General features: G+C 38.9%; 1 long non-coding RNA gene across 2 annotated transcripts in view; it reads left to right on the forward strand.

Annotated features, from left to right (window-relative positions):
• LOC128852066 (uncharacterized) overlaps positions 1 to 26,622 on the forward strand; it is a 78,236-nt gene that overhangs the window by 13,613 nt on the left and 38,001 nt on the right. Inside the window, exon 3 of one of the 2 annotated variants that reach the window (XR_008449677.1) lies at positions 12,558 to 13,044. The exons of the other annotated variant lie outside the window; for it this stretch is intronic. This is a non-coding gene — a long non-coding RNA (uncharacterized LOC128852066). Of the gene's footprint in view, positions 1 to 12,557; positions 13,045 to 26,622 lie in introns of those variants that run through there. 2 annotated transcript variants of the gene reach the window in all.

A 26,622-nucleotide genomic window follows, 5' to 3' on the forward strand; every position in this document is an offset into this window, starting at 1 on the left:
GAAGAACAGAACTAGTCACAGAAGAAAAGTGAAATGTCCAGAATTAGGTAGAACAGGGTCTATCAAATTCTGTTCCAGTACCAGAATCAGCAATATTGATAACACTACACATATAAGTAGTGTGCTAACACATATTGTTACTGATTCTTATTTTAGGACAATCTTCCCACATCCAAGCAACAACATTTGAGAATATCAGGCTTGAAAGTGCACAAATAGAGAAGACAATAATTTTCAATATAGGTTAAGCTCTTTTGTTCTAAAAGAATGCCAAATCTTGCTTCCAAATTCTCTCAGAATCACTCCCCTTTCAGACAGTAGTCCTTTGCTATATGAGGCATAATAGAAGGCATCTGCTGTGACCAAAATAATTAAAAAAGCAAACTCTAAGTGTGGTCTACAGAAAAAAAAGAGAAGACAGAGTAATTTCAAGCAAATTACAGATCTGTGGTATCTTCCACTAGTAATGAGCTTCATATGTATTTCATAATATATTTCTGATAAAAAACTAGCCAAGAAGTCTATGTCCGGAGGAAATGAATATAAATTTCTTCACATATGAGGGAAGTCCATGATCTTGTAGAACTACCTTCATATTATGTGGTGTCTGATGGGAACAGGATAATGAAGAGTTCTTAATATCTCTTCAGAGAGAAGGAGATCCTTAATAGTTAGGTCCCTAATCTCTGTTTATCTCCACCCACACTGGTAGCAACACTTTTCACCTTCTTCTTGGTTTCCATTCTGCATTTTCACCCAGCAATCACTCATAATGTCTTCTTCAGCTTTCAAGTTCTTTCTCCACTGTCCCTTAGAGCCTCACAGAAAACAGGCCTGGAAATTCACAGTATTCCTGGTCAATCAGTAGCAAGCTCCAAACCCCTCTTTTTATTCCAGTGCAAGGATGGCTTTGCTTTAATCTGTTCTGGTGAACACTAAGATTTTTCTGAGAGCAACTGCTGCAGAGGTGACAGCAACGTCTTCTTGCTCATACAGCTCCTGAAATATTCCTGTTCAGCTGTAAATCATAAAAGAAATGGATGATGCATTACTGCTTTTTTTTTTCCTGCTCCCATCCACATCAGAATTTGTTGATGATGTAACTTTGCACTTCTGTTGACTGCTAAACAGTTATAATTAAAACCAGAGCAACATTTGAGAAATAACTGCTGCATCCAGTTAGAGATTACTTTAACACAGTCCTTCCCCTCCCCATTTTCCTTCCATTCTTCAGACCCTGCCCATCCTACAAATGTTTAATGCTTGGCAACAAATGGAATTCTCTTTTGTGCTCAGACTTATTAGGATGCCTGCTTGAAAAGGAGGATCTAACCACACCTTCAGGGGTTCTTTGATGGAACTCTGACATCTCATGCTTTCACAGAAGCATTCTTGTTTCTCATGCTACATCATTCATGAAACCCAAGTCCCACACATACCACCTCCTAAGAGCCGTGCTGAGGTAGCACAGTCACTACGGAGCCTGGGTAGAAGCAGCCAAGAACTAACCTAGTCTAGAACCAAAACCAGGAAAAGGTGGAATTGGTGGACATGTACCAGACCTAAGGAAGCAATGCCACTCTTTGGGGAGAATGAGTACAATGTAGACAAAATAAATAAATATTTCTTTAGATCAGAAGTAAGCTCCTGAAACCTTCACATATGTTTCAGCCAACCTTTCCGATGCCATAATGAGAAAGCAATAACAGTAAATCCCACGACTCCAGGAATTTGAAATAAATAGTGAGATTTCATTCATATGAAAGCTGGGCAGGACAAAACTGGAAGAGTTTGGAGAAAAGTCCACTTGAAAGTAGGTATAATTTACATGTATTTAAAGTCTAGAGAATGTGAGAAATAATACTTCTGATTTTTTAAATAAATCAGAGAAAGATAACGAAGACAAATTTTCTATATCATAATTTTTATCCATAAATAACAGTAAGTTCCTGGTTGCAGGCTATAAGTAGGAATATCTTTAGCATGATATTTGGAGGTAAGGATCAGTGTAATCTGTCTTTCATACTCTTTTCCTATCCCCTCTTTTTCTTTTAAATGCTTCCTTTTGGACAAAATAGATTTTCATTGTACTGAGAAAAAAAGGAAAGCCTCAAAATATAAAACCTGATTTTACTAGAAAGCTAATGACTGCACCATAACCCAGATTTTCTATGGCTATTGCATTAGGGAGAAAGAGTTATGAAACTTCATGCTTTTATACATTTTGTTGAGCTTGCAATCCTGGCTGAAGGAGAGAGCAAATTCTCAGGTGCTAAACATCAAATTGCTTATTGTAACAGCTGCTGCACTGAGCTGAGTAAGCAGGACATGCAAGGAAGGTCTTTTTCTAGGCTAGTCTTTGACCAGCTTTAGCGCTAACGCTTTCAAATTTAAAGGACTATCTTACAATTAGAATACTGTTATCACTATTTCTAGTACTGAACATACAGACATAAGTGTGCTTTTTGTACCTCTTACTCCTGGTTTCACTGTTTTTGTCTCACACTGGTTAGGTTCTGCAATGTGTATTTCATGTGCCTTATTCTCCAAACTGTAAAACCCAAATTTTTTTAATTTTGGTTTGTTTTGTGGGATTTGGTTTTGTTTTGTTTTGGAGGGGTGGTATGGTATTATTGAAAAAAAAGTTGCATCAAGTGAGGGACCAGAAATACAAATCTTTTCTTTTTTGAAGACCAGTGAAATGCATCAGGGCAGGGCTAATGTTAGGAAAGTGCATAATGGTTTTCTTCTTCTTTCAGAGAAACACAAAATTCCTATAATTCTACTAGCACAGGAAATCTTCCGAAGTACAGACTTTTTTCTTTGAGTACATTACAAAGAAAAATATTCTCTGGTTTTATGGGCAATGGGCAGATAATGTTCAATATCACGAAGTAATACTGATTGAATGTAGATTATTCAAGATCCACACTCTTTAACATCCAGAGATGAGTTTGAGTGCCTTTGTTGACTTAGATGATGAATTGTTTCATTTACATGAAAGCAGGTAAGATTGAGCAACTATTAGTTGCTCTGTGATGGAAACAACATTAATATTATGGCAGATAACCTATTTTGGGTGCCAAGGCAGAAACGGAGGAATGCTGGAGCACCTTTCACTGCAGACATTCTACATTGGCAAGCACTGCAAGCAGGTAGGAATGTCTGAAGCAAACGGCATGATTCTGCAGAGCAGGGCTCCATCAGACCTGCATTAGTACCCCTTTCCAGCCCCCTTCTCACTTTCAGGCATTATTTCTTTGACCTTTGATTTTGCTGTTCATGTTTCTGCATTATCTCTTTTTTTTTTTTCGCTCTAGTGAAGTAAGGGTTCAGCTTCTGCTGGGGAATAAAAAGTGCCACTCCTGGAATCTCCTGCTCACTTTGAAAAACAACTTACTAAGAAAGTCAGCTTCTGTTTCCAGCAGGTTCCAATTCGTGTTAGAAGCCCACAGGAAATGGGCACATTGCAGCATCTGATTAAAGTCTTTCATTGCTTAGATTAATGCAGAGTCAGCTAGTGAAAAAAACCTTTCTTTAATAGAAAGCAAGCTGAAACAAACCCAAAAAGCTTATTCACATAAAACTCCAGCACAAAAACAAATATTTAAATCTTTAAAAAGAAATGCTAACAATTATAAGGATGATTTTTGAAAAATCTCCTCAAATATACTTTTTTCCCCAACAGCAAAAGGATGTCCATATTCTAACCACAAGCTTTCACATTTTAATAACTTGTGGAAGATAATTACCTGGAGATCAAAAAGCAGCTTCCATACATTTTCATCCCAATTAACAATAAACAGGTATAAAAAAACTAGAAGTTTGATTTATGAAAGTCCAGAAGGTGCATTATAGTACAGATTCAGTATGTAGTTAAGCCTTTCCTCTTCAATAGTGGAGGCAGAACCTTCATGTTTTATGAATCGCTACTTTCCACCAATTTTCATCACAACCCTCTATTCCAGCAAGAAACCTGTCAATCATTAGCTTGATTCATAATTCTGTTGCTTCATATGGTCTCACTATATCAACAGTCTCCTTCGGCCTTCTAAGTCATCAAGTTCTCAGGTTTCTTACCCCTTTAACAACCCACTCTGAGATTTAATCTCCCAGGTGCTTCCTGTTTGCAGACTGTGGAGCAATAAACAGCAACATCAGTAAGTATGCAAGTTGGCTATGTCTTGCTAGCTGGGAATCTAGAGGCAGAGAATAGGTCTGAGACAAGGAAGATGATATTTACGTATATTGTTCTGAAAACTTAGCAAAAGCTATAATTATGTTTGGTTTCAGTGGCTTGTGTCAGAATCCAGAGCTTTGTAAATTCTCCCAAGCTAATTCACCAAGAACATTCAGTCATTCTGTTGACCACTGCAAAAGTTACCCTCAGGCAATTTAACTTCTAAATGAGCTACAGAGGAAATATAGGAGAGTTTGATTAAATGTTTTCTGAGCAGACAGTTTTAAAACTAGGTCCATGCTCAACATACACATGTGGAATAAGTCTCTTGTAAAGTAAGTGTACGCTTACTTTCCTGTACAATTAGTGGAGCGAAACAGATTTTCTAGATCAAATCTTGGTGTCTGTTTTGCAGCTGAAAGATACTTTGTGTCTCCTGTTTTAGGAAATGCTGACGAAATGGTTAGAAAATGGAACATTTTGGAAGTTCACATCAGCCACTTGCTTGCTTAGAATATCTGAAAAACTTAAACCAAGTGTCTCCAAACTACTATGTTTTCCTCCATTTGAATTCTATGGTCTTTGCTATGTTTTCCACGAAACATCTTACAAGTCTTGAACACTCCCAGGGTCCCCAGAGCATCTTGTTTCTGTGTTTAATTTTAGTGGCATGTCAATTAGTGGCAACTTCCCAATGTTGATGTGGACAAACAGGTGGCTACCTCAAACTTCTTTTTTAGATTTGTAAATAGGCCTCATTATTAGTTCACATTTTCCTGATTATTTACTTTCCAAAGTCAGACCACCCATCTTTGCCGGCAATAATTTTACTAGAAAAACTATGTAAAACTTAAGTAAACAGAGTTAAAATTTTTACGTAGCTAAACAGAGTCACATTGTAATTTCCTACACAATCCATCTTCTTTTTGAAGAATGTCTTTGTCTGAAAAAGAAAAATAATTCATTTTTTGGTCCCAAGATATTGGTAATAAATAGTTACATATATGTGAAAAGAAAACAGGACTGTCTTCCCGAATCTGCCTGCAAGCTGTTGTGACAATGATATGCTATTGCTCAGCACATTCCTCACAGACGACTGAATTTTAAAACTGATTAAAGTCTCTGCTATGAACCCCAGCTAAGAATCCAGCCAAGAGCCTTCAAAAATTGTCCCTGCAGCAGCTTTGTGCAAAAACAGCAGAAGCAGATACTACAGTTATTTGTAATTAAAAATTACTCAGAAGCATAAGAATTGACTTAGCAGTCAGAAGGTTTGTAAAGGACCCCTCCAGTAGTTATTGGCATAGCATGAAAAAGATGGCATTTCTCCTTTTTTCCTTCAAATAGGGTAAGGGAGATGGAGGGCAAAGGGATGAAGCAGGATATCCCCATGGACAGTTTGACAGAAGATTATGTATTCATTCTTTTTCTAGTGTTTATGAGCATGATTTCATGTTGTAACAGACAGATGAACTGCCATTGTCATATAGTTCAAACATACGTAAGTCAGTTACAGAAGCCCAAACTCAAGATGACTTAGCTAAGCTAGGAGGTTGCTGACAGAGCTTGCTTATATATGAAATTTACTGCAAAGTGAGCTCAAACACAAATATACGATATATTATTCATTTCAAACAACTTTCCTGTGATGAAGAAAAGTATCTTTCTCCAAAGGGAGCAGACCTTATGACCTTCTAAAGGCTGAGAAGACTACATTGTACTTGTTCTTCTCAATAAGTATCTGGATGATTTGGGAGTAGAGACTAGCTGATGTACTATGAATCCACGTTCTAGCTCACTTCAGAGTTATACTCTATATAAGACACCCTCTGCTTAAAGAGAAGATGGATAAATTAGTTGGAACTCTAGAGTAATCAAGTCTATCATACAAAAAAAGATAAGGTTTATATTTGTTCAAGCATTATCAATTCACTTAAGCTATTTCATAGCTACACGTCATTTCATTTTTCATTATCAAAACCCAGGGCCTTAAAAAGGTCTGCAAGATCTCTCCTCTCAATTTGTTTGCTGCTGCAGTTCAGCAATATTTAGCACCAATGTGTGTTGGCCCTTTAGCACTTTTATTCATCTTTAACATAATTTATCAATGAAGGTAGCAAAATACAAGTTGATCAGTCTCTCTGGTTTAATTTAACAAGGCAGGTCATAAAGGCTTTGTTCCTTGACCAGCCATGCCAAAGTGCTGCTTTCACATATTAATGTGACATGACTTGTACAGTCATAATTACTATGACAAGATAAAGGGAATTAGTTAAAACTTAATTAAAACCAAATGCCTTACAACTGTGGCACTGTACATACTTAGTGACTTTACTTCTTTGTTCCTGGTTTACCAAAAGGGGAAGGGGTCCACATGAATTTTCCTGATATTACAAGTGCATCAATTAAGAAAGAAAATTAAACACTGATCATAAATAAACAGATAAGAAACAAACCTGAAATAAGACAAGTACTCTGATACACTGTTGGTAACGAATTTCCTCACTGATACCTTTGTACTAAAGCAGCAGTAAAGGACAAACATCAACTCCTCTTCCACAGGTATGAGGAGAATTGATCAGGGCAGAGCCAGGACACAGAGATGTCTGCAGTGACCCTGTGTCGAATTAGTGGTAGCCCTTTCAAAACAGGCATCATGGAACAGCACTATGAAGAACAGAAATAAAGCTTGTCTTTTCACATTATAAATAAGGCTGATCAAAAAGAAACAACAGCTTTCTCTGGCTTATTACACCGCACTGCTCTGTAGAACGTATAGAAGGCAAGCAGACAGCTTAGTCTAATTCTGTTTAAAAGTTTAACCTTGTGCAGTACGTTGTAGTAAGTAAGCAAAATCTGTTTATGTGTGCTTTTCTTTAGTAGCTATACCATTTTCCTGTGAAGAATTCAACTATGTAGATGCTCTGATGTCATTTGTCATCACCTCCTCTTTTCTGTTCTGTTAGGCATTTCCCCAAGGGCAAGACCATGTTATTGTGGTACAACCCTTCAACAGCATCAGAGAAAAACATTACCCTTTCCAGGTTTTGGCTGCAAAACAATCTATCTAGTCTTCTACTATTGTAGAAGTCATATGCTGCTTTTAGTGCGGACACTGTCATTATGATCTGGGCTGCACGGTGACAGGTCCCCATCAGTTGGATTTGACTGTTTCAAGCAGCTTTCAATTATGGGCTTCTCATTTTCAACACCTCAATAAACTTTGTATGTCTCAGTGTGTTTCTTAAACTTTGTTCACCAGAAGAAAATAAAGGCAACAATGGGGAAAGAGAAACAAGAGCAGGAAAACTTATTGCTCTGATGGGACAACTGACAATGGGACTCCTTGACTAAGGCAAAGAGGTAGCTTATCTCCCAACACTGGTATTCGTGGTACCAAATAAACTCTGGCTCTTAATAGGTTTTGCAGCTCTTTGTAATCCTGCTCTAACATGCTTCCGATGAGCAGTGAAATAGTTAACAGCACTGACATTTACAGTATCACATGGTATCAGCATATATTGTTGAAATGAACTGGTCTGTCACATCTGTCAGAGCTGTTTCAGATTCCTGTATCCAGTGCCCATTTTCAAGGCCAACAGCTAGGGGTTGGCTTTTGTATTAAAACAGAAAATATACCAGCATGGAGAAAAGAGTAACTGCACAAAAGAAACATCTCAGTTCTGATGCACCACAGGTCAGCACAACAAGACCTTCACTAGTATATCCTGAGCCTGGAAAGTTGTGTATCCAGGAACAGTGCCAAAACATCTAACAGATCTAGGAACTTAAGGACATGCACAGACAAAATGTATACAAACAACCTTCTGGTTTCCTTTGTAAAGGAATGCTGGAGAAACGGTTCACCAGACTCTCGGACCTACAACTGAATCTGACTCAAAGTCTGACTGCTTTGTAGTGATTGTAGCTCCTCCAAGCAGCCATAAGCTAGATTAAAACTAGCTATTTCAGGTGTCACTGGTAGCAGAGCTGCAGCAACACCACCTGTGTGCTTATTTAGTCCACTTCCCAAGGGTGAGCTGCTATGATCATGCCTTTCCACAGAAAGATAATGCAGGCACGTAATTCTTTGAAGAAGGAGACATAGCCTCACAATAGCAGTCTGGTTCTTCTGTTCATACTACATGACACAAAAAAAGTTTCACAAGGAACAGAAAAGGATGCAACAAGGTTTTGTTTCTGCTTAATATTTTGACAATTTCTCCAAGAATTTTTGGTGTACAAAAGCACTTTATGAACACCTTTTTAAGGTAGTTGCAAATTTTCTGGTTGCTGGAGAAAGGGCAATTACTGAAATACGATCCTAAGATTTTAAGGTAGAATTAGCTGCTTGCAACTTACAAGAATAATAATTAAAGTAAGAAATAATCCAGTCAATAAAGTATAATCTCTGCTCTCCTATTCTGTGTGAGTCACACTGCAGTTATTTCAATCAGAGCATATCTACACATCAATTAGACCATATCTGTATTAGTGTCATATTAATATTATATAAACAGGTTATATATGCCTGTATACCATAAAGTATAACATGATGCATACCACTGTAATACTTCTAGAATAGACGTTACTATATTGACAAACTAAATCTAGCACAGCCTCATGCTCACAAAATCTAAACAAGTAGCGCTAATAAAAATACATTTTTAGATATAAGAGACTGATTCATCTCAGAGAAACCCAGATATGTGAGTCAGAGTGGAATCAGCCAGCAGAGCACCATTTACCTGGCTAACAGAGCTATGCCAATGAAAGTCCACCATATAAACACGCATTCAACAAATGTGAGTATTTAAGAAATGTTTCAAAACTCAATTAACACTGGAACTGATGTGCTGCAAGTTGCACAGAACCTGAGCACAAAAACCTGGAACACAACCTATCCTTAGCTTTCAAAGTAGGCAGACCTTAGTGACTAATAAAATCATCAACAGTTTGGATCAAATGCACATGTTAATAAACTAAAATACACATTTTAATGCAACCCTGTGGCAACCATTGGGATCTGCACATTTGTGAAATAGTGAAATTCTTTTGGCACCACATCATCTGCAAATGTGGAAGATGTGAAAAAAACTTTTTCCCCAGCAGCAACACATCAAGTGTAACACTAAAGAGAATGTTTCAGACAGCAAAGCTAACTGTTTGAAAGTCAAAAATATCAAGAACATTTAGACATGTAGCAAGGCATGGTTACTTTGAAGACTAGCATAAATAAAAATCCAAATTCAGTTTTATATTTTTAATTTACAAAACTCTCATTTTGAGCCACATTTTATGGTGTTATTTACTTACTAAAAGCCATAGTAACAATATAGATGTTCACAACAACGAAACCCAGACCCCCAAAATATCAGAGAAAAAAGTACACCTAAGCAGCGAAACCCACAAAAGATACTAAATACTTTCTGAATAGAAATATGAGAGTGTCAATGGATACAGGAGAAACAGAAATATGTATGTAAGCCTTATAAACAAGGGAAACCTTTTCTGCTTTGAACTTTAAAACTTGCAAAGTTTAAAGTACTCATTGGAACTACTTACCTGTCATTCTGCAACAAAAGTCACTCTGATCCTTGCACTGCTGAATGTTTCTCTTATTTCTTAGCATCTGCTCAAACACTGTAACCTGCAAAGGTTACAGACCATCTACCCAGCCTCTGCCTCCAGCCTCATCAGAGGCTCTGCACCTAGCACAGGAGAGCACATCAGCCTGGCCACTCACTACCTGCAGCTCATTACTCTCTCGGTCTCCCAGCAGGTGCTATCATTTGACTATGAATCTCAAAGGTTTGTCCCTGCCTTTGTCTTTAGTATCTTCCTTGGCCCTGTTGGCCAGAAATTTCTCCAAGCCTCTTTTCTGCCTGGTGATACCATGTGTCTCCTCCCAACAACCTTCTGTGACAACAGTTTAACAAGTTCACTATCCACCATGTAAAAAATTACTTTTTTCCCCTGTTTTTATCTCTCCCTATTTTCAGTCCATATCCTTAGATCTACTGTTGCTACATCTGTTGAGTAACAAATGCATTTTTCTCAAATATCATGTATCGTGTTCAGTTTTTACCTCTCCCAGGTGAAAGTTCCCAGCTTTTTCAGTCTGTTCCTGCAAAGCAACAAAACACCCTCTAAAACATTTCAGTTGCTCTCTTCTGTACCTTCCATAGTTCCATTGTGTCCTCTACAGAGACCATAATGGCACACTGTACGTCACATGTGGGCTCTTTAAGGTTTTACACAGCAGCAAAATGATGCCCTCTGTTTCAGTCTCAAAACCCCTTCCGATGATGCCTGACATTTTGTTTGTTTTTCTGGCTGACACTGCACATTGAGCCAATTGCTTCAGAGAACTGAAATCTATTATAACTCTCAAGATCTCCTCAGCTGCAACTGTAAGATCTGCGGTATGTACAGGCTCAGTAAGCTTCCTGCAGATGCATTACTGTACATTTGTCCATAATGAATTTCATCTGACATATTTTTGTCCCTTTACTCAATTTTGCAAGGTCTTTTCAGAGTTCTTCACCATGAGTGTGGCGTTGGAAGTCCTGAAAGAACATAGTATTGACCATGAACTCAGAGATGTGCTGCATATTCCCTTCTCCAGGTCACTAATGAAGGTGTTGAATAAGAATGGTGCTAGCACTGATCTCTGGGAGTCTCCACTATTGATAGTTTTCCTTACTGAAGAGACCTTAAAACCCAGCTGTCTGCTTCCTAACCTTTAATCTGATTCGAGTCCTCCAAAGGACCTTTCCTCCTGTTTCTTCAATAACCCAAATTCTCTCTTCCTCCAGGGCTCTAGTTTGTACCAACAATAAGTAAGGCAGAAATAGTTTCAACCAAGCAATAATACCCATGGTTTCCATCCTCAAATTCTCTGTGTATTAGAAGATGCTTCTCTGGGTTTCCCTTAGCTTTAAAGGTCTCTTGTTAAAACCCTAATCATTTTCCTGGCTCCTCCTTTCATTTTTGTCTATTACTTTTTCTCTTCTAAATAGTTCCAAATCCCATCTTTCCAACTCAAATAGCTTTTTGTGCCATTTCAGTTATTTACTGACTTCCAGTGGATCAGAGGGAGTGCATTTCCTTTGTTTAAGAGGATTTTCCTTTGCATCTTCCTTTGTATATTATTTTCTCAAAGAATATATTTGCTTAGTTTAGCTTTCTCAATCTTCTTCTGTAGGTTTTCCTTTAAAAAAATATGTTTATGTCAACATTTCAAAGAGTATTTAGCAGAAGGAAAGTTGGGTAATAATTTCACAAGAAACACGAATGTTTAAGAAATTATCTACCAATTTGTGACTTGGTTACAGCTTCTTTACAGAAATGATTTACAGATGAAGTACTAAACAGACCCTATTAAAAGTTTTTTCATCTAGCTAGCAACTTGCTGCTAGCTAATCTGGTACAGCAGGATCCATGTCAGAGGGGAATGATCAAAGTATTGAACTAAAAAATGAAGTGAAAAGGATTGGGTGACAACAGTTTGATGTCTCATTGAAGAGAGAGTAAGCCTTGGAAACAACTTTTAACATTTGGTTGTACATTCAAAATTCAGTTCCTGTGTAGCATGCACCAATTAAGAAAGGAAGGGATATTTGCTAATACTATTTAAACTACTGGTGGTTTTCTGGTACTTATTAGCACCTACATGTCTACAATGACAGGTGAATGTTTTGGATAAATAAAGTCTTCTTTAACTATTCACTACTTCACTTGTGGTGAGATGCCTCACAATAAATAGAGGGGAGGAGAGAGGAGAGGAGAGGAGAGGAGAGGAGAGGAGAGGAGAGGAGAGGAGAGGAGAGGAGAGGAGAGGAGAGGAGAGGAGAGGAGAGGAGAGGAGAGGAGAGGAGAGGAGAGGAGAGGAGAGGAGAGGAGAGGAGAGGAGAGGAGAGGAGAGGAGAGGAGAGGAGAGGAGAGGAGAGGAGAGGAGAGGAGAGGAGAGGAGAGGAGAGGAGAGGAGAGGAGAGGAGAGGAGAGGAGAGGAGAGGGAGAAGCATAAGCATGAGAGATTGTGGTATCGTTACAGAACCAGACCCATGACATTCAGGAGATGAATGGACATGAAAAAGTTAAGACTGGCACAAAGTTATCAGACAACTAACTCTCACTAACAATTCTATAATCTGTGCAGTCTATCAACCCCTTTCTAGTGCCTCTTCATTTTCCCAGTATTTTCATTCTATGGACTGCTATACAGAGGCAGGATTACATCTCTGTTTATATTTGTTTGTAACAAAATGAAATATTGATAGCAAGGCAGTTTTTATTTCATTGCAATTCTAATATGTTTAAGCTAATGAAAAGTGGTAACAATAAGCACTAACCATTCACCTCATGTTTCATTTAGGTGGATTTTGTCTTCCAATCACCATGCCAACATGACAAGAATCAGAACAGGGCTCCAACGATGGTGAACTAAAGCAATTTAGCTACAGATACACAACTAATACTGAGACTGGTCACTTTTACTTTTCATTTTTACTCTCTGTTTTTCTCTAGTTGCAAGGAGACAAAATAGACTTTCTGAGATACGTTTTGTTGTCAGCTGCAGCACTGAGAAAAGTAACGTTAAGATCTTAGATCTTGTTTTATGCTTTTGGAAAGCAACAACTGGGTTTTGTTACACAGACTGAAATGAAAGAAAGTTAGAGGCCAACCTGAAGTCAGAAGTCAAGGGAATTTTTTGACTTAAGATATTCATTTCAGCCTAAATGAAATCTTTTTTTGGCCTATGACTATTCAAGGGGCATTTTTCATACATGGTGAGAACATGGAAAGAAGGAAATCCTGCTTATGCCCTGAAGTCCAGCATTTAGACAAATTATTTTGAGTTAATTTTCCTGGAAGAAATAGACTTGGGCACTGCCTATCTTGTCACTGTCTGACACTAAGCAAATAAGATCAGAGAGTCATATAATGGAATGGGTTGGGTTGGAAGGGACTTTAAAGACCATTCATCTCCAACCCCCCTGCCATGGGTAGGGACACCTTCCACTAGATGAGGTTGCTTAAAGCCTCATCCAACGTGGCTTTGAACACCTCCAGGGATCGGGCATCCACAACTTCCCTGGACAACTTGTTCCAGTGCCTCACCACCCTCACAATAAAAAAATTCATCCTAATATCTAATCTAAATCTCCCCTCTTTCAGCTTAAAGCCGTTACCCCTCATTCTATCACAACACTCCACGACAAAGAGCACCTCCCCAACTTTCCTGTAGGCCCCCTTTAAGTACTGGAAGGCTGGTATAAGGTCTCCCTCTAGACTGCACTTCTCGAGGCTAAATAAACCAAACTCTCAGCCAATTCTTCTATGCGAGGTGCTTCAGCCCTCCTCTGGATTCACTCTAACAGATCCGTGTCCTTCCTTTTCTGAGGACTCCAGAGCTGAATGCAGTACTTCAGGAGAGGTCTCACAATAGCAGAGAAGAGGGGCAGAATCACTTCCCTCGACCTGCTAGTCACACTTTTGTTGATGCAGGCCAGGATACAGTTGGCTTTCTGGGCTGCAAGCACACATTGCTGGCTCATGTTGAGCTTCTCATGCACCAACACCCACAGGAAAACCCCCTGTATGCCGTGATCCTCTGCTCTGCTGTGGCACACACCTGCACCAGAGCTGATCACTTCTGCAACGATTCTGATTTTCAACTTTTTAGACCCCAGCAACAGGAACTATTAATGACTTTAATCTTTTCTTAAAGAAAAACAGTCAAATCACTGAAATCGTAAAGTATTAACTCACACTTACATATTAACAACCCCTTATTCTCTGCCCTTTACTTGTAGAGACATTTCTAAAGGGAAACAGATGTGGTAATCTTCCAGGTTATATTAGAGATGGCAAGAACCATCCTTTTAGCAACAGTTAATACATGTGGGAATTGCTGTAAAGCTCAATGTTTCTTCCCTGAGAACAAAACAAGACATACACCTAAAGGTGAGACAAAAGAACAGAAAACAACAAAGGCAGGATATACAGTTTTTGTTTGACAGCCTCCCTGGTGACAAAGACAGACATTGCACAAGGTTTTATCAGCTACTATGGGACTTGAGTGACCTATACCAGCATCAACCTGCTTAAGACATTGCTATTACTTGCCTTCTAAATTATGACTTAATGGCGGTATCACAAAGAGGCCTTTTTAGCCATAAATGTCAAAACAGAAGGCAAAGAAGAGAAGGAAGTAAGTCAAACCAGACAGAAATAATAGAACTAAATATCACAGCCAAGGTGCTTCCTCTGGTTAAGACATTTTGTATAAACACAAGAAACACTTTTTGCAGTAAGTCATTTTATTAGCAAGTATTCTTAGTAGAAAGGTGCAGCTATGATGGCTGAGCCCTCTTAGTTCAGTTTGGCTGTTGTAGTAGACCTGACACTGGTTGGGAAGTTGTGGGGAGCTTTTCATCTTCTTGCTTGCATCCAGTCACTTGAACAAAAACATATGGCAGGCAAAGAAGAACCAAGAGAATATATGGTTCTGTTTACCATAAATTTATGTAATACAGCTTGCAGGTTCTGTCAGTAGGATTTTTGGTTTGGAAAAAAAAAATCACGCTATGGTTATATGAGACAATAAATGTAACTTAAGGATTCCTAAGTGACCAGATCAAAAATGCTGTGTCTATAGAACTTACGTAAAAGCTTAAACTCACTCTGGCAGTTCAAATTTGTTTAAAAGCACTCATGTTGCCAGGTTTTATTCTGGACCAGACGTCACCTGTCTTTCTACAACCAGCATAAAATCAATGTAAAAGCAAGAAATGCAGCACAAATTTCATACCATGTTCTGACAGAAATGCAATTGTTTGCTTGTGCCAGATCCAGATCAAATTTGTCTTGTGGAATTATTCTCCAGAACATAGGCCTGGTTTTAATGATCACACACCCATACTCACAGTCTCTTTTAGTTGTTTTGGCTTTTGCAAGCAATTTTGTATAAGACTGGATTGAATTTTTGTAACGTCTGACAATTTCAAGTCTAGGCCTCTGTTGGATCTATATCCAAGCAGGGTGTACAACACTATTCTTCCACTTCTCTCAGATTGTATCATCTTTGCAAAGCCCCATGTTATGGTATGTTGAAAAAGGCCACTCACATTACCATGTTATGACCTACCCCATTATTCTTGCTTCTCTTAAAGACTGAGTTTCCTTCAGTTCTAAGCAAAATTTCTCTACTTGGCAATGAAGTTGGAGACATGTTCATGTTATCTCTGTTGTGCGCCCTAAGCATCGCAAAACCATCTATGGCATCCTTAGACCTAAGATGCAGGATTCCATGAGAACATCTGCCAAGCAATCTATCCAGCAAGGATAAAATGTCCCAGGTCTTTCATCATTTTATGGGCTAAAAGACTACTAAATCTCTGTCTTGAAGAAGGAAGGCATTTTACTAAGGGCAAACCATTAAGAAGGGAGTTGCAACTTCCTCTAGCAGTGCCCTTTTGGCCACATAACAAGACTAAGTCATGTCAATGCTGTATCTCTCTCAGGCTGTATGGCACAATAAACAGACTGATGAGAACTCAGAGCTTCCAGCAGAGTAGTGCTGGTAGGAGATACAGCAGTATATGTTGGGGGCCAATTGGCTGGACAGCTTTGCAGGAAAGGGCCTGGAGGTCCTCATGGACATCAAGCTGAAATGAGACAGCATTGTGTCCTAGCAGCAAAACACTGTAATTTTATCCTTGGTTGCATAAAGAAGAATGTTGCCAGCAGGCTGAAGACGATGATCCTTCCATTCCATTCCACACTGGTAAGGCCACATCTGAGTGCTGTGTCCAGTTCTGGGCTTGTTAGTACAAGAAAGACATGAAACTACTAGAGAAAGTCAAGTGAAAGAACACAAAGATGAGGAAGGCACTGGGGCACCACTCATATGAGGAAAGGCTAAGAGAGCTGGGACTGTTAAGTCTACAGAAGAGAATGCTCAGAGGGGATTTCATCAACATCTACAAATATCTAAAAGGCAAAGAAGGAGCAGCCAGTTGTGCCCAGTGACTTAATAAGGGGCAATAGGCATAAACTGAACATCAGGAAACACTTTTTGACTATCAGGGTGACTGAGCATCGGAACAGGTTGCCCAGGTGGATTGTGAAGTCTTTATTCCTGGAAATATTCAAAAGCCATAGGGACATAGACATAGGAAGCTGTCTCCAGGTGCTGTCCAGAGGTCACTTCCAACCTTAAGTTTATTTTTTGATTCTGCACACCTGCAAACCATGCTTGTGCACCTTTACAGCTCTCCACCCTGTGGTTTGCAGTTTTCTCTTAGAACAGCCTTTGGCACAAGGGATGTTGCCGCAGTTTTGTTCTGTGATAACCTTTCCTCCCAGCAGAACCTCACCTGATGTTTTAAGGAGTCTCAGAGCGTGGTGAAGAGTTTGTTTTTACATGTCTTTACTTGATACAGCATTTCCAGCCCTAGACAGGTCAAAAACTTAACTTCTTGGAGAAAAGGTGTAATAACACAAAGGTCCTCCCCATCTGAAAAGGGCTTATGTTGACATAGCTGATGAAAATGAATATATTCATTCTCTCCTTCATCCTGGCCTCTACTTTGAATCACTGCCTTTGGTATAAATCTCAGCCCATCATTTCTAAACCCAACACCACACCTGATCATCCGACTCCATGGAAGCTCCTATTCCCATTCTGGGAAATATAGTTTTGGCATCTGGAGAATGTTGTTCCTTTTGAGGACTGAAAAAAAGTAAAGCCCGTGTGACACTGAAAATCCTTGTGATTTTCCACCAATTATAATATTCAGATGTTATCTGCTCATTTATTATTCTGTTACAGTTCCTTAAGATCTGTTATTTTGAGATAATTTGACCCCATTAAAAAAAGGGGGTGGGGGGGAGGAGTTGCCTTTTTAGCAGAGAAAATTTGAAACACTTTCTGAGTATATTCTGCGGGTTCAAAACCTAAAAGGTTACTACAAAGATCTGACCATTGTTAATTTAATATAACTGAACATATTTTGGGGGAAAAGGCCAGTACTTTTCTAGCCAGGACAGATAGGGATACTGCATCTTCAGGCTTCTAACCACATGATCACTATTCTCAATTGAGTTTTAGACAATCTGTGGCATCCTTCTCCAAGCAGAAATACTGAGCTTGGAGACAGTCATACAAAAGTTTATTTCTAGCAAATCAAGCTCTCCCTAAAGAGATCACATTTTGCTACAGGAAACCAAAGATGATCCAGTAGGAATAACAAAACCTTCAGTTACCTTACCTCCACCCCACCCTGATGTGGCAGACTTAAATTGCATTTAATACATGCAAAGATTTTTGACACACCTCTAAGCATGAAATATGATCTCTTGGTGAACAATTCTGAAAAAGGAGTTTGGGTTCAAGTCTTCTGTGATCAGATTTTACCTGAATGAAAGAATCTGCAGTTTCCCCAAGATGAAGCCTATAATCAGAGGTTAAAACCTTTCTAAACTTTCAGGTAGAACAGGACAGCAGGCTAGCAGCAGGGCTTGCTGTGGAATGAATTGCTCTCCTATTCTGAAGGGACAGACTTGATATAAGAATCTTTTTAGAGGCTGAAAGATGAACAGCTGCCTAGGGAAATATAGTGGCCAAAGTTTTGGAGTAGTTGGCAGAAGAAACCAGTACAGTAAAACATAAACTGGAGTTTTTGCTCCTGCAAAGATTCAGTCAGAGCTAGGGGCCTGAAAAAACATTCAACGGTCCAAAGAGCAAAGGTGAATACTTCCTGGTGCTTCCAATCTAAAAAAAAACCAAAAAAATGTAACAATCAGGCTTTGAAAAATCTGGAATTATATCTATTTGTGTATATATGTATTTGTGTATGTATCTTATTAGACTTTTAGGATACCTATGTCACTGAATCCAGGTCTTCACAGTGACAAGGAATCAAATAATAGATACTTGTTTCAGAAGACTCCATGAACTCTAACATCTTGTCACTAACTGAGCTCAACATGACCCACATCTTCCTGTCTGAAACGTCATAAAATTAACAAAGGCTACATTCAAAAACGTTAAAAAGGAAAATGTAGGAAATGCAGTCTCATAGGTCCTTACAATAGCAGGGAAATTTCTCTGTGGAAATCTGTAGTATCCTAGTATAGAATCATAGAAGGGTTTGGGTTAGAAGGGATTTTAAAGATCATCTAGTCCCAACTCCCCTGCCTCGGGCAGGGACACTACCCACTAGACCAGGCTACTCAAGGCCCCATTCAACCCAGCCTTGAATACTTCCAGGGAGGGGGCATCTACAGCTTCCCTGGGCAACCTGTTCCTAGGATACTCTCCTCTCCATAGAGAAGGAAGTACTCTGCACAGTCCTAACTAGTGTGATATAGGAGAAATTACTTGCTAACTCCATATATAACACTGATTTATCTGTCTACTATAAAAGCTTTTACTAATGAATCCAAATTCATTAGTAAATCATTAGTACTAATGAATCCAAATTCATTTTTACCAAATGAATCAGGTACTGAAATCAGATACTGAAGATACAAGAAGCGCTTGCACTCATGAAGAGTTTACAATTGGAAGGAAAGTACACTGGACAGTCTGATGAGCTGATCAGATTGACATTGCCAGAACTTTCCATTTAACAGGAACAAATATTAATTCCTACTAAGCTAGGCAGAACTGAATAGACACATATTTCTACCTAGTGTTTAAATAGTCCAGGAACTTGATGCAAGAGGATGCTGTGGATGCCAGAAATATGGATGCATTCAAATAGTTATCAGACAAATTAAGAAAAGAAAAACATATTAACAATATTAAACAACTGGATATAACCTAAGGTTCAAGACATTCCTAATCTGCAGTATAATAGGAACGAAGAAGATATGAAACAAAAAATTACTGTATACTGCTCTGTTTTTCTATTTCTTTCTTAGTTATCTATTACTGTCTATTATGAGGGATGTCAGATGAGCAAATGGATTTGTGGTCTCAGTAACTTTTTTCTTACATTCTCATATTGTGTTATTAAGGTGGGGGACAGAGAAGTGAAAGGCTCTACAGCTGGTTAGTCGTGCCTTGTGATGTAAGCACTAACTTTAAGATAAAAAAGACCTTACTTTCTGGAAAGAAAAAGCATTTAAATATTAAATATTAAACATTTTTTGCCTTTATAGAACTCAAAGAGGGAAGACTTTCCATTCTCTGCTCGCACTGACAAACTTCATATTCTATAGTGCTGTGCTTGTTCAACCCACTAAGCCTGCAGCACCCTGACTGTGTAGTTCTGAAACTACAAATATTAAGCTAAACACAAATAGTTTTGAAAAACAATAGAAAGCCACTCCAAAAATTATTCCAATGATCCTTTCAATTACTCTTCTCTAGCATGCTGTTGGTTTCCCATGGCTCTAAAAGAGGAAGGAATTTATCTCAAAAACATCCAGATCACAACTACAGCCTCTTCCACGCCAGAGGAAAACAAAACCAAAAAACAGGTAGCATTGGATCTCTGTGGACTGACCCGTATAGAGAAGATCTGTCCCTACATCTACATGTCCTCTTTGCTGGTGGATTGCGCAGCAGTGCAGCAGTACTAGCAGACTGCAGCCACTCAGTTTCTCCTCCTGGATTTAGAAACAAATTGAAGTATAGTGTTTACAGATGTTAGAAGGATATGAAAAAGTTTTTGTTTGGACCACAAAAGAAGACAGAACTCCAGGCCCCTAGATACAAAAAGCATTACCATTCTCCACTTGGTTAAAGCAGGATGTGTAAGCCCCTACACCTATGACCAAGAACGACCAAGCTCTCCTCACCTTCCCAGCAGCAGAATCTGAAACCTCAGTGCAGGTTTATGTGCTGTTGAGTGTCAGGAGCATAAAATGGCAAAGCAGACAGCCATACATCAGGTTATAAGAAAGTTGAGCTCTGCATTTCGCTTGGCCAAGCCTTCTCAGATTCTCAATTGAAACTACTAAGCAGTGTCATGCACATCCAGGTATAAAGCCTAGAAGCACACAGGGATGGCAAGGTACAAACATTTTAACACACTTTCATGGGACATCTAGGACCAGGCATCCTAATCCCTGATTTAACATGTATTCCACTTTATAAGGCACCAGGAGGTAAAGATGCAGGATAAAGCTGATTCCTCTTGTGTTTCATTAAGCTTCATGCCTTTCACATCATACAAGACTGTCTGCCAAAGGGAAATAACAAAGTTTGTGAGAGAACAAACATTCTTGAAGATAAAATGTAGTGGATACATCAGTTTCTAGCACAAGAATATCCCAAGGCATATAAGAGGAAACTGAGGTGTAGCCACACACGTCCACAGTTTGTCTTGACGGTATTACAACACTCTCCATACAAATAGCAACTGTTTAGCCTACAGGAATAAATAGAAATTATCTTGGTGTCTAACTGAATAGTAGGAGCTGTGTGGAGTGAAACAGCTAAGCAAAGGAAACAATACACAGCCCTTTAAAAAAACAACACTTTAAAAAGAGTTTTGCATTGCTTTGATAGCACTGCCTTTCCTCTCTCAAAATCCACGTTTAATTGTTTTCCAATAGTTGGATTTTCTTAGGATAATGTTTAAAATAATTAATTTTAAAATGCTGCAGTGAGCATTTCGATAACTATTATTCACTTCTTCCTCTTTCATGCTCAGGGACTGATGACAATCAGAGAGCCCAGATGCCAGTCTGTATATTATAGTTTCAGTTAGGCTATTTGGCTCCTTGGCAAGATCCACAGGCAGTTATTCTGGCAGCTCTCAAGTTGTCCCTGCCTAGCAAACAATTAAGGCTGTTGACTGACTGCTCAGACTACCCTGTTCTGGACATCTGGGATTTTTCCTCTCCCCTTACTTGTAGCAGAACAGCTGGTCTGTGCATGTAGCGCATCTGTGCAAGTGTGCATCCTTTCATTTATTAAGAAGGAATCAAGAAAAGCATGTTTATATAGGTCCCTTTTAAGTCACAAAACACATGGTTATCCCCTATGCTTGTATGATTTTGCTCAAATTAGAGAGAAAGTTTCCAAAGAAGTAGACACAGAAACATGCATGAAAGACCATATCTGGGAAAAGGTCCTTACACACATGTAGGTCTGCGGCAGGCAACATATACTGCCTGTTGCTTTCCCCTGGAATCTGAAAAACACTTTTTTTAACATGTGCCTAAGAAAGTTGCCAGAGACTCTGTAAACTCCAACTCTGACCTCAGCCACTTTGACTTCCTGTAAAGAGTTTCTGCTGCATCAAATGGGCCAGAAAGACTCCATACGTGGCCAAAGTCTCAACGGTATTGGTATTATATTATTTATTATTTCTTGAGAGCCAGCAAGGTATCTGAAGTTGTATGATACAGAGGGAAAGATGTGGTCTCTGTCTCGTGAGGCTTAATCTAAATGAGACAGAATGCTTCGTGCAGACATTCAAAGTAATACCACACAGCATGAACAGATGAAGGGCCAGGCTTGAAATTTCATCACTCAACTCTGTTATTATCTTACATTATTGCAGAACATGTGTGCTTTCAGTAAGGCCAGGTGTGCATGTAAAAATTTTCTTAGATTGCCTATGTCAAGATGGAAAAAGACAAAAATCAGACCTGTTCGACATAATCACTCTGTCCAAAATTTTAGCATAAATGAAACAAAGACACAAGCAAAAAAACTTTGTGATGTAGCTTATTTTGTTTGATGAACAGATGTGGGCTGTTGTAGCCAAAGAACCGTTTTGTTGGTGTAAGCAGTCTCCATTAGAAGGTTTTGCTGCCACAGAAACATTGTAAAATGCTCCTAAAGTACAAAAACCTAAAACTGCTCTGAACACTAAGTACAGTACTGGAGGTGGTGACTGTGTTGAAGAAAGCTTGGACTGAATATACATGAAAGTTACTGTGTGGTCACCTATAATTAGATATCTACCACTCAGTAACTACTTCTAAGCCTGATCATACTCAGTAATAAACACACTTAGAAGGATAAGAATTTGGAGGAAAATTACTTATGTTTACAGCCAGGAAGTTATGGAAGTGCAGCTGACTCACTCAACCCAACCTACCTCATGGCAACATGTGTACATGTGACAAGTAACTTTGCCTCAGCAAATGGGCAAGAAGATGATGCAGAAAGAAACGAGCAGAATTCCAGACGCAGCTGGAATCACTCACAGTTATAACTTCAAGGAAGATGGAAATGAATGCACTAGATATGGGGAAAGTCATTAAAAGCGTCCAAAAGTAAAGATAACATGGTCTAAAGAGTGATGGGGAAAATGCATTGGATTGGTGGGACAGAATGAATTAAGAAATCTGAATATTGAGATAGGCAAAGTATTTCAGCAAGAACTATTTCCTAAAATAGATTACTGAGAAGATGTTCCCTCTGCAACACAACAAATGCTGAAGATACCTAGTTCAGATGTAAACCTGAGGATAACCTGCCCAGGCATTTTGCTTTTTATGCTGCATGGTGTTTCAAATCCTGGTCTAAATTCCAAGAAATGAAGAATAAACATGACTACTGACTGCCTACACATGCCCATCTGTTCGGATGGCACAGCTCCCAATAACAATTTAGTTGGGCATTTTCACTAAATTCTAGGTGCCAAACCAGCATACGTTTCACAAAGATAGTCTGTATGACACTTACAAGCACCATTTCCTTTGCAAGATTCCCTTGTCTGGGACAGGTTTGAAGATTAGCCATCTAATGCTTCCCTGTTAGCCTTGTTTCATAGGAAACAAAATTATGCAATCGCAGTGTGAGTCCTCATCTGTCAGCCTGCCCTCTTCTTTCCTACAAAAGTTTGGCAATCTCAACCAGATTTGACAGAAGGGCAATGATTTCAAAGTTATTATTTTCCTGTACAATTCTTTAAAGGGAATGGCTCGTTTGAGGAGACTTTATCAGTGAACTTACTGAAGGAAGTTCAGATGTGAACTAAATCCTTACCAGACAACAGAAAATCTACACAGGTGAATGCTGTCTTACCCATGGGAAAAGCTGCTGTCAGAACTTAACTGAGACTAGACAGAAGGGAATTCAACCTTTAGATATAAATCCATAATAAGGAGGACAGCTTCTCGTAGAACAACTTGGTTTTGATCACACTTCTCATCAAAGTATGTGACCAAACCAAATACCTGAAGGCAAATGCTGAAGAATTCCAAAAAGTTTACAAACATTTCTGGCCGCAGCTCAAACTCACCATGTGTGTAGCAGAATAAATTGGTGGCACACTCTCAGCTTGCACAGGGCAAGAGCATTGCCATCCACCTACACACAGCAAGAGGGCATCGGAATATCTGTTCGGTTTTTAAGATACTGCAAGTTCCTTAGTAATTTCCTAATGAATGTTACAGAACATGGAAAACTCACATAAGCTCTCTCACACTTTCCTAAATGCTCAGTGTTGTCCATCAAACACTTAGCCACAGGAGAAAACCAATTCTATGAGCAAGTCATCCATGGACTTATATAGTACAAAAGAAAAGCCTATGTGACAGCTTTCCCTAACTAGTGCAGTCCAGTCCAAGTACCTCAAGCCATTTCACTGATAAGGTTACTTACAAAATTACACCGTTAAAACTCTCACTCAGAAGTCACAGTTGTACTATAAAGACCAATAGCAGTAAACTGAGCTGGTTTTCTGCCTTAACAAATGGCAGTGCAGAACAGAATGAGGAAATACAGGCTAGTTCCCAAACAGAGTGATAATAAAAAGTGACCAATGTATACTCATCATGAGAGAAGGCGATTGTTTATATTTTTAGCTTAAAAAAAAAAAAAAAGAAAAGAAAATCCACAAAACTATCAGCATACACACTTGAATTCCACAAAACCAGCTAGCTGTAGTGAGGGATGGGAGAACTACCACATCTCTGCTGATGCGACCACACAAGAATCAGTCCCAACCACCCTGGCTAAGAACAAGGAAGCTAAGAACTGGATTAACAGTATTGAGGGAGAAGGCCATTACCCACAGCATGTAATTAATATCATCTGTCAGGAAGAAGGAACATTATCCCGTTTCCTTTCAAAATGCACTGTGGCCCCAGTGGATCTACTTCTACCAAGAATTCTGTAGCAAAAACTAGAGTTTGATCTGGATTTGTGAGCCATATCAGCACTGTTCCCACCACTAGACCTGCCCTGAACCCTCCCAAAGTAGGATGCTGCTATCAGAAAAATCAGACCATCCCTACGATTCAGAATTCACTAACAGAAATAGTTTTAACTGAAACCCTTTTCTGAAAATGCTATTTTGCACAGCACCATTTCTATTTCATTGTTTTATTTATTTTTTTAAATAATAACAATTTTTGGCAAACCTAACTTTAAGATTAGCATTACTATCATTAACATTCTATCTCGGGAAGAGCATTCCCATTAGAAATGGTGAATTTTGCCAGTATATTAATTGGCCCTCTTCACCTTGTTGGATCAAATACAGCACAGTTTCAATTTACAGGTGGTTGGTATCCTACAGAATAGTTTCAGTGGAGTTCTGAATGTGGAACAATGTCACTGACAATGAGAAAAAGACAAATATAAAATGGACTGATAAATTATAATTTTGATTTTTCTAAATGTATTTTAGGACTAACCAGGAAAAAAACACTCCTTGTGTTTTCTGAGAATCTTTTACCCTGTTCGATAAAATTGGTGAACACTCTCAAAGGATCCAATTTTACTGCTAGTTAGTCCTCAAACTAAATCAATAACTCTAACAATTTTTAATAGCAGAGCTCTGTCCATCTGAGTGACTGCAGTGCATGTGCATAGGCTGCAATGATGTTTATTGTATACCAGGAAGGAAAAGCTAGACTTCAATTTATATAACTTTCCATAACATAGTTTTCCTGAGGGCTGATCAATTCAGCAGTCCACCAAAGAGGCAAGAGGGGTGAGTGCAGTCGACTTATTCCTTTCTATCTTGAGATGCAGAAGAGGCTCCACCCAGCAAACCAAACCTTTGGCATTCATCCACATGATCCTCCAGGCTAAGGAAAGCGAAAACATGGAACAATACGGCAATACAAGCTCTTCTCACCTTCCTCATTCTCGTGCTTTCTTTCTCACAGAAATAAACTACCCTAAGCGGTACACAAGGCTGTCAGATTCATGGTCCTCCATAATTGTAAAGTAGACATGTAAATTTTGCATCTAGTACGCTAGCATTTGCCCGGGCTGAATATGGTAGAAGCTACAGATTTTATTTCCCCGTTCCTCACCATGTCCATTGCTCTATACAGAAAGAAGGTAGGATCTTTAGCATGGGCAGAAACATGCACTCTTTCCAAACCTAATTATCTATGAGGCAACAGGAAGATTGACTCATCTGAAATGTAAGAAGTAGTCAGAATTCCCTCACACTACAACTTTTTTACTGCAAGATCAATGTGCAAATAACTTGGTAGAACATCACCATCTGGTGGATACACCCACTGACAATTTAGCTTTAATTTTTTCTTTATTTCCCAGAGAGTTTTTCAGAATATTAGATCGCAAGGTCACAGAAAAAATACACTTGGTCAATTCAATAGTAACCTATAGCTTCTCCTTGGGACAAGACACAAACCTGCAAAAAGTGGTGGAGAGAGGGTGGAATTACTGTTTTCCCATACTATTATAGGTGGTAGGTCCTCACCTGATTGGACTCTAATCTCTTCCAGGCTGCTGTGGAAAGATCCCATTCTTTGTGGAAAATAACAAGTACCTCCTGCAAACAAAGTCACAGAGGAAACAATACTCTGCTACCAGTTTGTTAAACAGCACATTCCACACCAAAGCTGAGATTTCTTTTCCTTTTTAATCTCAGAACAGAGCAATTAGTCTCACTATTGATGGGAATAATTCGCTTTGCATAGTCCTTACTCCTCAGCATGTCAGCAAAGTGCAAGATGCCACACTTCACTTTAACAGGGTAGCGAAGAAAAAGGGGAAGATAAACGGAAAATATCCATACTGTCCTATGAAGGCATTCTGATGTCAGTCAAAAATCAGATTATTTAAAAATACCATCTACCCTTAGACCTTGCATCTTACATAATAAAATAAAAACACAGGCAATGCAGCTGCTTCCTACCGTGCTTGTCAGGAGTTCGCACTATGAAGCTACCATAAAAGCCTGTGACAAGCAGTGACATGGTAAAGTAAAGCTCCACAGTCACCCAAACTCTTCCTATCCAATACAACTTGACAAATCATATGTATGACAAATCATATGTTTAAAAATAATTTTTAGGTTCTACCAGAGAAAAATATTTTTAAAAACATAAAACAGTGCTAAGAAATGAATGCAAACTATCACTAGCATGGAAATTCAACAGTTAACAGCAAAACACTGTCTCTTATTTGTGGGTGTGGGAGAGATCCCAGGGTAGTATATGACCTGAGAGGGAACCCTGTGATTCAAAAGGCAGTGAAG

Source organism: Cuculus canorus, chromosome 4, assembly GCF_017976375.1.
Source record: "Cuculus canorus isolate bCucCan1 chromosome 4, bCucCan1.pri, whole genome shotgun sequence".
Classification (NCBI taxonomy): domain Eukaryota; kingdom Metazoa; phylum Chordata; class Aves; order Cuculiformes; family Cuculidae; genus Cuculus; species Cuculus canorus.